The sequence below is a fragment of the Anolis carolinensis genome, chromosome 3 (assembly GCF_035594765.1).
Source record: "Anolis carolinensis isolate JA03-04 chromosome 3, rAnoCar3.1.pri, whole genome shotgun sequence".
NCBI lineage: Eukaryota > Metazoa > Chordata > Lepidosauria > Squamata > Dactyloidae > Anolis > Anolis carolinensis.
Window position 1 is genome coordinate 263,864,279 of NC_085843.1, and position 12,307 is coordinate 263,876,585.

The 12,307-nt window shown below is 37.0% G+C and overlaps 1 long non-coding RNA gene across 1 annotated transcript; it reads left to right on the forward strand.

The window, feature by feature from the left end:
• The first annotated feature begins 3,990 nt into the window (after positions 1 to 3,990).
• On the forward strand, positions 3,991 to 9,396 carry LOC103278172 (uncharacterized). The gene is made up of 3 exons (XR_505852.3): positions 3,991 to 4,122; positions 6,923 to 7,043; positions 8,409 to 9,396. It is a non-coding gene; the product is annotated as an uncharacterized LOC103278172 (long non-coding RNA).
• Positions 9,397 to 12,307: the final 2,911 nt, after the last annotated feature.

The window sequence follows — 12,307 nt, forward strand, 5'->3', positions numbered from 1 at the left end:
TTATGTAGTATAGCCACATTTACAGCCAGCAGGGTGCATATAAGTCCTCTTTTAACCTACATTGGATTAGACAAAGTGTTATCAAAAAATCGGTATTCCAAATTATGAATTATGAGACACGGCTCCATTGACACATACAGCGAGCCCATGTTGCCTTTTTCCTGTAGTAATCCTTTATGAAATGCTCTGGAATGTTGCCCAACATACCCTGGACTGTAGGAAACAATTCCTCAAATTATCACAATCCTTTTACAATGAACTGGGAGATGTGGGGAGGAACACAATGGGCTTACATCAGAGCCCAGAGTCCTTTTTCATGTCTCCACCTGATATGATCTGGGAACATTTTTATCTCCCCCAAGTCAGACCCATCCTTGCAACACCCATTGAGATGGCCATCACCCTACAGCATCCATTGTTTATCTTGACTAACACCATTGTAGCCACTGGAGGCAGGACATTAAGCCCATTATCTATTGCCACATCACATTCTTTTCCCATCGCAACCTTTTCAGGGGCAGATCAATAAACAAACAGACTGTTCAAAATAATCCAGTGATAGCTTATTTGAGTTTCCCGCCACAATGAAGACCAACCAGCAATGATGTCGGAGGGAATCCCGGACCAACCATGGAGCAGATTCTAGTTGGACATTTTCTGAGCCAATCAGAGGCTAGCGTGGGAATCTTGAATAGCTGTCAAATATAATAAATGTACTCTATATTTGCAATTCTTTGAAGTGCTTTCTCCACTGACATCCTTTCTGGCCATTGAGAATGAACCTCTGATTTTGCCTTCAACCCGTGTCTCTTCTGGCCTTCTGCGAAGCTTGACACCAGGCTCCCAACCTGCAGTTCTTGCGGAAGCTGGAATTACACAACAAAAGAATAGTCCAATATTCTGTTCACACACTAGTCAATCAGTTAAAGGAAGTCCACTCAGGTAACAGAACCCGAGTGCCTCCTCCTTGCACCCTCTGACAACCAATATACAAGGTATGTTGCCTCTGAAACTGGAGATGGCTGGCAGTCATCCTGACTAGTAGCCATTAATAGGCTCATCTTCCACAAATTTATCCAGTCCCCTTTTAAAGCCTTCCAGGTTGGTAAGCATCACTACATTTTCTGGCTGTAAATGTCACATTTTCACTATCTTCCATCATTTTAAACCTTAGCTTGTAATCATTATCAGAGGTGATATTTTTATACATCTCTACATCATTACTTGACATTCATCTGAGCAAAGCAGCTTCAAATAGTACAATCTGTTCTCATAAGCAAGTTGTATTTTGATTGCCCTTTTCAGCACCTTTCCATCTTTGCAATATTTTTTTTTAAAAAATGCAATGACCAAAACTGTGTCCAGTATTCCAGATGAGGTCATACCATGGATTTGTATAAGGTCAGTATGCTATTGCCAACATTATTTCCAATTCGTTTCCCTAATTATGCATAACTTGGAATTTATCTTTTTTTTCTGGCAGCCACACACTGGGTTGACATTTTCACTGAAATATCAGCCATGACTCCCACATTTTTGGTCAGTTACTGCCAGGCTCCATCAGTGTATATGAGAAGAAGGATTTCATACACTGTATTAATCACTTTATACTTGTCTTCGCTGAATTTTCATTTTAAAGTTCATCCTCCTAGTTTGGAAATATTATTTTAGAACAATCACTTTTACTTCCATCATTCTAAACTGTCATCAGCAAATGTGTTCATCTCATTAGTGAATGTAACATTAAGTCTAGTTGTGTCCGACTTCAGGGGTTGGTGCTCATCTCCATTTCAAAGCTGAAGAGTTGGTGTTGTCCGTAGACACCTTCTAGGTCATGTGGCCAGCATGACTGCATGGAGTGCCATTACCTTCCTGCCGAAGTGGTACCTATTGATCTACTCACATTTGCATGTTTTCGAACTGCTCATCCTGCTCCCCAGATTCGAACCGCTGACCTTTTGGTCTGCAAGTCATGACATGCCCCTAATTCCTCATTACATCATTACATGCCCCTAATTCCAGGTTTTGCACCTGGTTTCAAGTTCTCCGTTCCTGATGTTTGGTAAACAAACATGATGTGTATTTTCTTTTGAGAGAGTTATGTGCCCATGATCCTGTACTGTTAACTGTTATTTTTCCCCCTCTTTTTAATTTTTTAAAATTTTATCCTAATTCAATACATTTGTTATACATGCAGACACATAAAATTCAATACAATCTACCATTCATTAACTTTTGGCATCTACAGTACTGTTATTTTTATTCTGTACTGTTAAATGTTATAGCCACATTATGTTCTGCTATCTGTTGGAAACACTCCCTTTAGCAGCACTTACTGTCTCAAAGTGAATCGACACCAGCCGGGCATGGGCAAACTTAGGCCCTTCAGGTGTTTTGGACTTCAACTACCACAATTCCTAACAGCCTACCAGCTGTTATGAATTATGGGAGTTGAACACTCAGAGGGCCGAAGTTTGCCCATGCCTAATCTAATCTACACAGTAAAATTAATGGAATTCGACACCAAGGCTCACTGCTATAGAGTTGTAGGCACCAGCCATGGCAATTAGAGTGATGTCAAGCTGGATCAGTTCTACAGTGCAGATGTACCCTTGGTGTACCTTTTTAGTACAGACAATCCCCAAGTTTTGAACACAATTGGTTCTGTAGATTTGGTCTTAAGTTGAATTTGCACATAAGTCGGAACAGGTATAATTTTAAGTGTAACTCCAGACAAAGATATACAATAGAATCTCACTTTTCCAACCTTCGCTTACCCAACATTTTGTATTATCCAACACAGTCTGCCTTTTTGTAGTCAATGTTTTTGTAGTCAATGTTTTCAATAAATTGTGATGTTTTGGTGCTAAATTCGTAAATACAGTACAGTAGAGTCTCACTTATCCTACATTCGCTTATCCAACGTTCTGGATTATCCAATGCATTTTTGTAGTCAATGTTTTCAATACATCATGATATTTTGGTGCTAAATTCGTAAATACAGTTATTACTATGTAGCATTACTGCTACTTTTTCTGTCAAATTTGTTGTGTAACATGATGTTTTGGTGTTTAATTTGTAAAATCATAACCTAATTTGATGTTTAATAGGCTTCTCCATAATCTCTCCTTATTATCCAACATATTCGCTTATCCAACGTTCTGCTGGCCCGTTTATGTTGGATAAGTGAGATTCTACTGTAATTACTACATAACGTTACCATGTATTGAACTTCTTTTTCTGTCAATTTGTTGTAAAACATGATGTTTTGGTGCTTAATTTGTAAAATCATAATGTAATTTTATGTTAAATAGACTTTTCCTTAATCCCTCCTTTTTATCCAACATTTTTGCTTATCCATCATCATCATCATCATCATCATCATCATCATCATCATCATCATTTAATTACTTATTAATCGCCCTCCATCCACAATGTTCTAGGCGATTTACAAGATAAAATTGTAAAGGATAAAAATACATACATACAAATATTGATAAAATTAACATAGATTAAAAGCTATGCTAGATTAAAAGCTATCCAACGTTCTGACGGCCCGTTTATGTTGGATAAGCAAGAATCAACTGTACACTTTTTAAAGATTTGGAAAGCATAAGGAAGGGTTAACACCCTTGTGGCGTTTGTTTTACTGTCTGTGTCCCAGTTCAGAAGATTTCACCCCATTTTCTGTCCTTGCGATGAATTAGATTTTTAAAAATTTAGCTCGTTGTGGAAACAAGGATTGGTGATAAAGTTTAAGTGGAGATACCTTTTTCCCATGATAAGTCTTCCAGGAGTTAATTTCCCTTCCTTGGCGTAGATCTCTCACTTCTCCCATCCTTAATTATAAATCAGATGTTTGTATCTTGAGGACTGCCTGTATTGTATTAGTGTGGCTTCTTCTTTTTGGAAGCCCTCTCCTCCTATGACACCATTGCTCCTCCCATCTGTTGAGCAGGAAATCCTGGCAAGACTAAAGAACTCTGGGAAAGCTTCTTCTTGATCATTTTCTTCTTCCAAGATCTGCTTCAGGAAGGTGGCGGATGTGTTGCCTGTCCCATTAGGCCGGGAGGAATTGCGTGGTCAGAATGGATCAAGTTCTGGAACCATAAAACAAAGAAGGTTAGATTAGAAGAAGGTACAGAGGCCACGCCAGGTGGAGAAGTGAGGATCTAAAACAGGCATGGGCCAACTTGAGCCCTCCAGGTGTTTTGGGCTGTTAGGAATTGTGGGAGTTGCAGTCCAAAACACCTGGAGGCCCCAAAGTTTGCCCACACCTGATCTAAAGCAATGCAGTGGTGTCAAACTGCATTAATTCCAGAATGCAGATGCACCTTAGGTCTGGCACTGCAGGCCAGAGCTTGGTCTCCCAAGCTTGCAGCAAGGGAAGACCTGATTAAGGCCTTTTAATAAATACACTTATCCAAGCCTCGCTGATCCAAGCTTCTGGATTATCCAAGCCATTTTTGTAGTAAATGTTTTCAATATACAGTAGAGTCTCACTTATTCAAGCTAAACGGGCCAGCAGAAGCTTGGATAAGCAACTATTTTAGATAATAAGGAGGGATTAAGGAAAAGCCTATTAGGCATCAAATTAGGTTATGATTTTACAAATGAAGCACCAAAACATCATGTTATACAACAAATTTGACAGAAAAAGTAGTTCAATACTCAGTAATGTTATGTTGTAATTACTGTATTTACAAATTTAGCACCAAAATATCACAATATATTGAAAACATTGACCTCAAAAATGGCTTGGATAATCCAGAGGCTTGGATAAGCGAGGCTTGGATAAGCGAGACTCTACTGTATCGTGATATTTTGGTGCTAAATTCGTAAATACAGTAATTACAACATAACATTACTGCGTATTGAACTACTTTTTCTGTCAAATTTGTTGTATAACATGATGTTTTGGTGCTTCATTTGTAAAATAACCTAATTTGATGTTTAATCCCTCCTTATTATCCAAGATATTCGCTTATCCAAGCTTCTGCTGGCCCGTTTAGCTTGGATAAGTGAGACTCTACTGTAAATACCATTTCGGTAAGGGCTTTCTGTCCATTTTTAGAGCTACTTGAGGAAGGCCTGGGCCCCTTCTACACTGCCATGTAATCCAGATTATCAAAGCAGACAATCCACATTATCTGCTTTGAACTGGATTATATGACTAGCCTCAGACCCCTTCTACGCTGCCATATAAAATCTAGATTACCTGATTTGAACTGGATTATCTGGCAGTGTAGACTCATATAATTCAGTTTAAAGCAGGTAATGTGGATTATCTGCTTTGATAATCTGGATTACATGGGAGTGTAGAAGGGGCCTTTGTGATCTGCGGAAGGAGGCCTAAGGCAATAGGGCTCTCAGAGGGACTGTTTATATACAGTAGAGTCTCGCTTATCCAACATTTGCTTATCCAACATTCTGGATTATCCAACACAGTCTGCCGTTTAGTCATCAATGTTTTTGTAGTCAATGTTTTCAATACATTGTGATGTTTTGGTACTAAATTCGTAAATACTGTAATTACTACGTAGCATTACTTCGTATTGAACTACTTTTTCTGTCAAATTTGTTGTTAAACATGAGGTTTTGGTGCTTAATTTCAACAGTTCAATGCCCTCGATAAAAACAGCCCTCGATAAAAACAGCACAAAACATCAAAGTTGACCCTCCCCTAATAAAACATTAAACATTATTAAACACATCATATAAAATAAAATCATATATCATATCTTTTTATGCCCTCAGTTTTGTAGACTTGTGTTATTTTAAATATTAAATATGTTGTATGTTTCAACTGTATTTTAATGTGTAGACTTTTGTTATGTAGGTGTTAGTAGAATACAAACAAATATGATAACAATAATCATCATATTAATAAATGAGAAGGTTCTTCCTTTTGTTTCCAGGAAACATATGTTCTCCATATACAGCTTCTTGGATTTTGCCATTTGTGGTCACCTCCACATTCATGGATTCTATTGTTTTAAGTACAATTCTTGGATTTGTACTAAGGAATTTTTAAAATGTTTAAAAAAAACCAAGGTGGTTGTTTTTTTAAATCATCCTGTGATTTGAAGTACAATTGTCCCTTGTCTTCAGGTTATAGCATTAGTGCAGACAGGCCACTGACATACCAATGCAATTAAAAAAGAGAAAGAATATCTTTTGGTTCCAATTAGACCCAGAATAAAAAAGAAACCAATAAGGCTGGGAATAAATGGTTGCAGCTGGTTCTGGGGATTACCAGAAAAATGTCTTAAGAGAACAGAAATGTCATGTTGATATATATATTTATTTTTTACTATCCCAAAGGACTACCACAATAAATACCCTAATGTTTATCATTATCTTCCTCTGAGTCCCCTTCCACACAGCTGAATAAAATCCCACATTATCTGCTTTGAACTGGGATATATGGCAGTGTGGACTCAGATATTCCAGTTCAAAGCAGATATTGTGGCTTATTCTGCCTTGATATTCTGGGTTATATTGGCTGTGTGGAAGGGTCCTGAGGCTGAGTAGTCAGTGTCACTGGGACTTTTCAGGGGCAAAGCATGAATCTGATGCTGTTTTTATGTTATTGTCTTGTTCTAATGTTGTCGATTCTAGTGAGATATGTTTTAATCTATGTTTGGTTTAAATTTTTGTTGGATCGGGCTTGTCCCCATGTAAACTGCCCCAAGTCCCTTCAGGGAGATGGAAGTGGGATATAAAAATAAAGTTATTATTATTATTTTTTATTATTGGTGGTGGTCTCCTAGAGTTCTAGCTAAACATTCCGGCCATATGCCACTTTGGCTGTCTTATCTTTGGGAGATGTTAAACTGCTATAAAGCCAATATAAATATACCGTGCAACTGTACCCAGTGAGAACTAACAGCATATCCCCGTTTTGTTTGCCTCTGTGCAGTTTGGCTCCTTTTCTTCACTCTACTAGCCTGACATTTTTTCTCATCTCTTCGAACATCAAGAGAAACCAGACCATAGAGGAAAATCTATTGACAAGTCGACTTCCTTCTACAAACACATAGGTATTTTATGTATACAGTATGTATGTATATATGTATATGTATATATATAATCATAGGCTTCTAAACACGCAGTATTGTTGCTTTAAAGCAGTACAAATGAATATCTGGGCTAAAGTTGATAATTACAGATTTAGTACTGTTGTTGGTTGTCCTGAATAGGTCCAAAGCTTTCTTCTGCTAGTTGCGCACTTCGGCCTTTGGGAAAGGGGCAGTCACTCCCTCTAGTCCAGCAAATAGGCAAACTGCACTACAAAGCCATTTCTATGGGCCCACAGATCCCAAGGTTTTACATCTAAATTCCCCTAAATGCCCTCTGCAGAGTGTTTGCGTTGCATTTTGAGATTTCCCTTGGCAATTTTATGCACAGGAGAGGCCTTTAAAAAAGACAGAAAGAAAAAAGTGAACAGGAAATGACCTCGGGGTTATGTCCTGTTGTAATAAAATGAGCCTTCTTTCAGCATAAATTAGCCTAGGGTCCCCAGAACTCAAGCCCACAAGAGGGAATACGGGGTATTTTTGATCCAAAGTGCTCTTACATTATTTTTCTGTAAGGGATGCAACCTTCCAAAATCTTCTGGGAGACTTATGCATTCAACAATAGTCTCTCTTTGTGCTGAGCATTAAAATCGAAACCATCTTATCACTGATTATTGTTTGCTCTGGTCAGTGATCTGGAAGGACAGAAGTTGTTCTGTAAAAGATACCTCAGGCAGATCCACAGTCTTTACGTGTTTACAAGTTGAACTTAGGTTAGCACTCAGGGAAGTAGTTGTGTGCTTTGCAGGCAGGGGAGCTGTTTTCCTGTAGCTTGGTCTTAAGTAGACATTCATGAAATTGAGTGCTGCTATGTACACTTCACTGGAAAAAATCCACCATAACCAAGAATTACCGTATATCTGGCCTTATCCACTCTGATTCAGGCTTACTCTGTTGTGACCTTCCTTGAGCTGTGAGGCCGGTAAAAAAGAAAATTATTATTATTATTACTCAGTGCTCTGAGCTCCATCTAGTACTGCAGTGTAGTGATTACAACTGTTTCTAAACTGGAATTGAGTCCCTGAGTTGAACCCCTGCCCTCCTTCAAAGGAAACAACACTCCTGGAGTCCCTGTGTGTGCATGTGTGTGTATGTTAATGTATTTCTATAAAATACATATATTAAAATATACTGACCAAAGATTAAAATACAGTAATCACAAGGCGTGAGTTTAAAGTTTATTGTTAAAATTGATTGGGTAGACCTGCCGGAAGAGATAGATCTTCAGATGTGTTTTAAATTCAAACACTGCTATTGTCTTAAATAGCCATGTTTGTGTTGTCTCAAAACACCCTAAATGTCTTCTTTTCTTTTTTAAACTACTATTAGGTGTAACATTTGGAAATCCCTTTAAAACGATGGTTATTAAGCGTATGATCAACAACATATCCTGGTTCTACTGGCAATTCCAGCTGGTCACAATGACCTATCTCATGGATTCATTTGAATGGTGGGTCTTCCATGGTTTTCTCCTTATTACTTCTATGTTATTGGCATACATTTTTTATGCCGTTCTGGGACATGTCCGCCATCTTTTTGATTTGCAACCTGAAAATACAATTTCAGCCATGATGTGAACTTTTCATCTGTAACATAGAATGGACTTTTCTTCTCCTTACATGTTTTGCATGTTATTTAAGCATTGGGTGTACAAGTAGAGACTCTGGAGTCTGTAGAAGTACATCAAAGCTTTTTAAAAAGTCTTAACGATACCACCATGATTATTTCCTTATCTTCTTATGCCACTTATTGACCGTCTCTATGTGTTCAAAAAATAAAAGGTGAACATCTTTTCTTTTCCAGATGATGTTATTCCCTTCAAGTTCTTGTTCTGTAAAAGATTCCCTAGGATGCTCACTTGTTATCAAAATTGCTATTGAAATTTTATTTCAGTTCATTATGTAGGCGTTTTCTATGATAGTCTTGAGAAAAGTGGATAAAAATGGGGAATAAAGGCAGAAAGAATAAAGAGGATTTACTTATTTTCTTGTAGAGGATCTAGGAATTTACTGTGGAATTTAGTGCTACATCAGGGACTGAATTCATATTTAGGCTATGCCCTATACATGCTTATTTGGAAGATAACCTCACTAAATTTGGTGTTACTTATGGTCAGAGTAAGTTTGCATAGAATGGGATACTTATTTACATTTTGTTGTACAGTATATCACTATCGGTAGAACATCATGCCCACCTGTGTGAAATTTATATAGAGAAATCAGAGACACAATCTATATCCCTGAAAGTTTGCCTGTGTTTTCTTTAGTTGGTAACTTTGCTGTAGTGTAGTAATTTGGCATTAAATGTATTTCTAAGATTCTCTTGTGTGTGCCTTTGATTGCTATGAAGGTTCTGCCATCATCATACTCATGAGAAACCTCTCAAGAACTGAGCTTGACAACCCTATACAGAAGAGGAAATGTATTTTATTTTTGACCAGAATTTTATTTTTAGTGTAGAGAGTCAAGAGCCAAATTTTACTCATTCCAAAACACTTGGATTCTAATGTAGTCATATATTGCCAGCAAACTAGTCTCACTTTTGTACTTTAATTCTAAATGAATTATTTCTGTACTACATTAGAATCCAAAAGTACAAAAGTAAGACTTGTTTGCTGGCAATATATGTCAATCTGCAATCAAACGATGTCAAAAAAGTAATGTGTACTATAAAATAATATTTGTTTATGAATAAATAATAATAATTGCATATAAATCAAAATACAGTATATATGCATGTCTAGGTTTAGAATTTTTAATAAAATCAACCTCAAAAAACTGGGTTGACTTATTCATGGGTCAATGTAAGCACTGTACCTTAATTGTTATCCAAAGGAAGCATTCCTTTGCCAAGAGTTTATTCCATGCTGGGAGCATCTCAAATGAGCATCAACATCTTCTACTCTCCTGGTGCTCATTTGAGGAGAAGTGCCAAATTGCTGCTTTTCTTCTGAGATGGACTTATGTCTTGGCCTTTTTACCACTATACTCAAAGAGGAAGATGGTAACTTGTGTGATAAGAGCTAATATTGTACCTCAACTCTTTTTTAAAAAAATGTGGTGAAAGCCATTTTGGTTTACCTGAGTGGGAAAATGGCAGTGCTAGCATTTTCTCCTTTTGCAAAATGATCCTCAATTTATTAATGAGATCACCTTTTACAAACTTATATGTGGTAAACTTAATTGTATATAAGACGACATAACCAAATTTCAAATAATACAAAGAGGAAACAAACACACCCCCATACACTCATTCTCTGACACATTTATTACTCCAGAGCACATGTCTACAGATTGTCTCACCCGTATTACTAAAGGAAACATACAAACATTTCCTAAGTGTAGAACAGATTTACATGAATTGCTGCAGGCCATAGATACATTGTGCAAGTCTGTGTTAATAAAAGGAACATCCAAATATTTCCTCAGGCTGAAATAGCTTTGTATGATTTATGATAGATATGTTTAACAGACTGTGTAGGAAAAATGGGTGTCCAATGAAGAGAACTTTATCACACTGAAAGAAGCAAAGATCTTTTATACATTTTTCAGCATTCTGCACCATTGGCTGTTGGGAGTTGCAATTGAACAACATCTGAAAAGCCGTATGAGTTCCACCCTTGCTGTGAAATGTTACTTATCTGATTTTGTTTTGTTGGGTGTGATTTCAGCTTTACTCCTGTTTTTGTTGTTTTAGAGCACAATTCACAACTTGCCTTTTCTGTAACTGCCCCAGGATAGAAATGGCTCAGTGCGTTGTGAATTGGAACAAAATTACATAATTTTTCAACTTGTGGAGGGTGGTTGTTATATGAGTTCAGTCTGGAATTATTGTACTTCTGTTTACATTGTAGCAATCAATATTCAATCAAATGCTTTATTTAGATCCAGTCTTTCTCCCAAGAATGGGACTCATATTTCACTCAAAAACACATTTATTAACATACACAAATTTTATGCAAACATCATGTTCTCATTTGTTCTCTCTGGTTCTAATAGGATTCCACAGTAACTGCCTTTGCTCCATTCGAAGGAATTATATAATTTTGAAGTGGGGGGGATATCTGTTTTTGCATACACAGTGCTTACATAATGAGATCTCTTTGAGATGCGATCCAAGTCTAAACACAACATTTATATATAAACCTTATACACATAGTCTGAAGGTAATTTTATACATTTTAAAATAATGTTGTCTCCTGCTGAAAGGTTATATTTGTAAGAAATGTCCAAACTTTACAATCGGGTAATTAATTGTAAAAAGCTCCAGTGCTGAATGATAAAGTACGGGTGTCATTTTAAAAATGGTTTCTGCTCCTCTGCCTTGAATAGCATCCAAACCCACAGAAATTACCTTTTTTAAATCATAATATTATCTGTATGTTAAGATGCAGATTTTCCTGTTTAATTTTTGTGCCAGGCTGCTGTCAAAGAGCAGGAACAGGTGCTTGCAAATGCTGGCAACTGTACAGCTTCAAAGCTACAGTAAGTCAAACTCAGAATAATGTGTTGTTTTCCAAAATTATCCTAAAGTGCTACTAGGATAGTGCTCTGACTCCTTTTTGCTTAGAATCCTACTTTACTCTGAAACTGTGGCTACAATGCTATTTCATGTCTCCTTCCAACAATGTTCCTCAATGGATGTTTTCTTCAAAGTAGATTGTGAAATTATAGCCTGTGGAACTGCACCTGTGTATACAGACATATCTAGTTTCAAATCATTTAAAATTTAAGACATGAGAGGATGGGCGGGCAAGGCATCTGAAACAGTTGCCACACAAAGATTGGGAAAGAAGCTGATGAATCTCATGCTTCAGTATTAACTGAGCAACCTTGCCACAAAGTGCATCAAGAAGACTTCCTCATCCAGATTCATACAAAGGTGAGATATTTACCTCCTTTTCTGAAATGGTCTTCTCTCCTTTTTGTTTGGGAAGTCAAAGGAGAACACCTTCTCTAAAGGTATGTGGGAGGAGAAAAGGGTATTGTATGTATTCTATGTAAATACATACAGTATATTCTTCTATGTAGATTCAGTAGATATTCTTCTGTGTAGATTCACAGTAAGACAAGAAGAAAATGTATATGATCACCAGTTTCTTTTCTCTCAGTTTACAAAAGGAATAATGTTTAAGAATATTACTGTATTACTGCTTTCTTGGAATAAAACCTCCATTAGTCTCTTATCTGTCTGTGCATAGAAGGCAAACAGAGATTTTATCCAGTTTC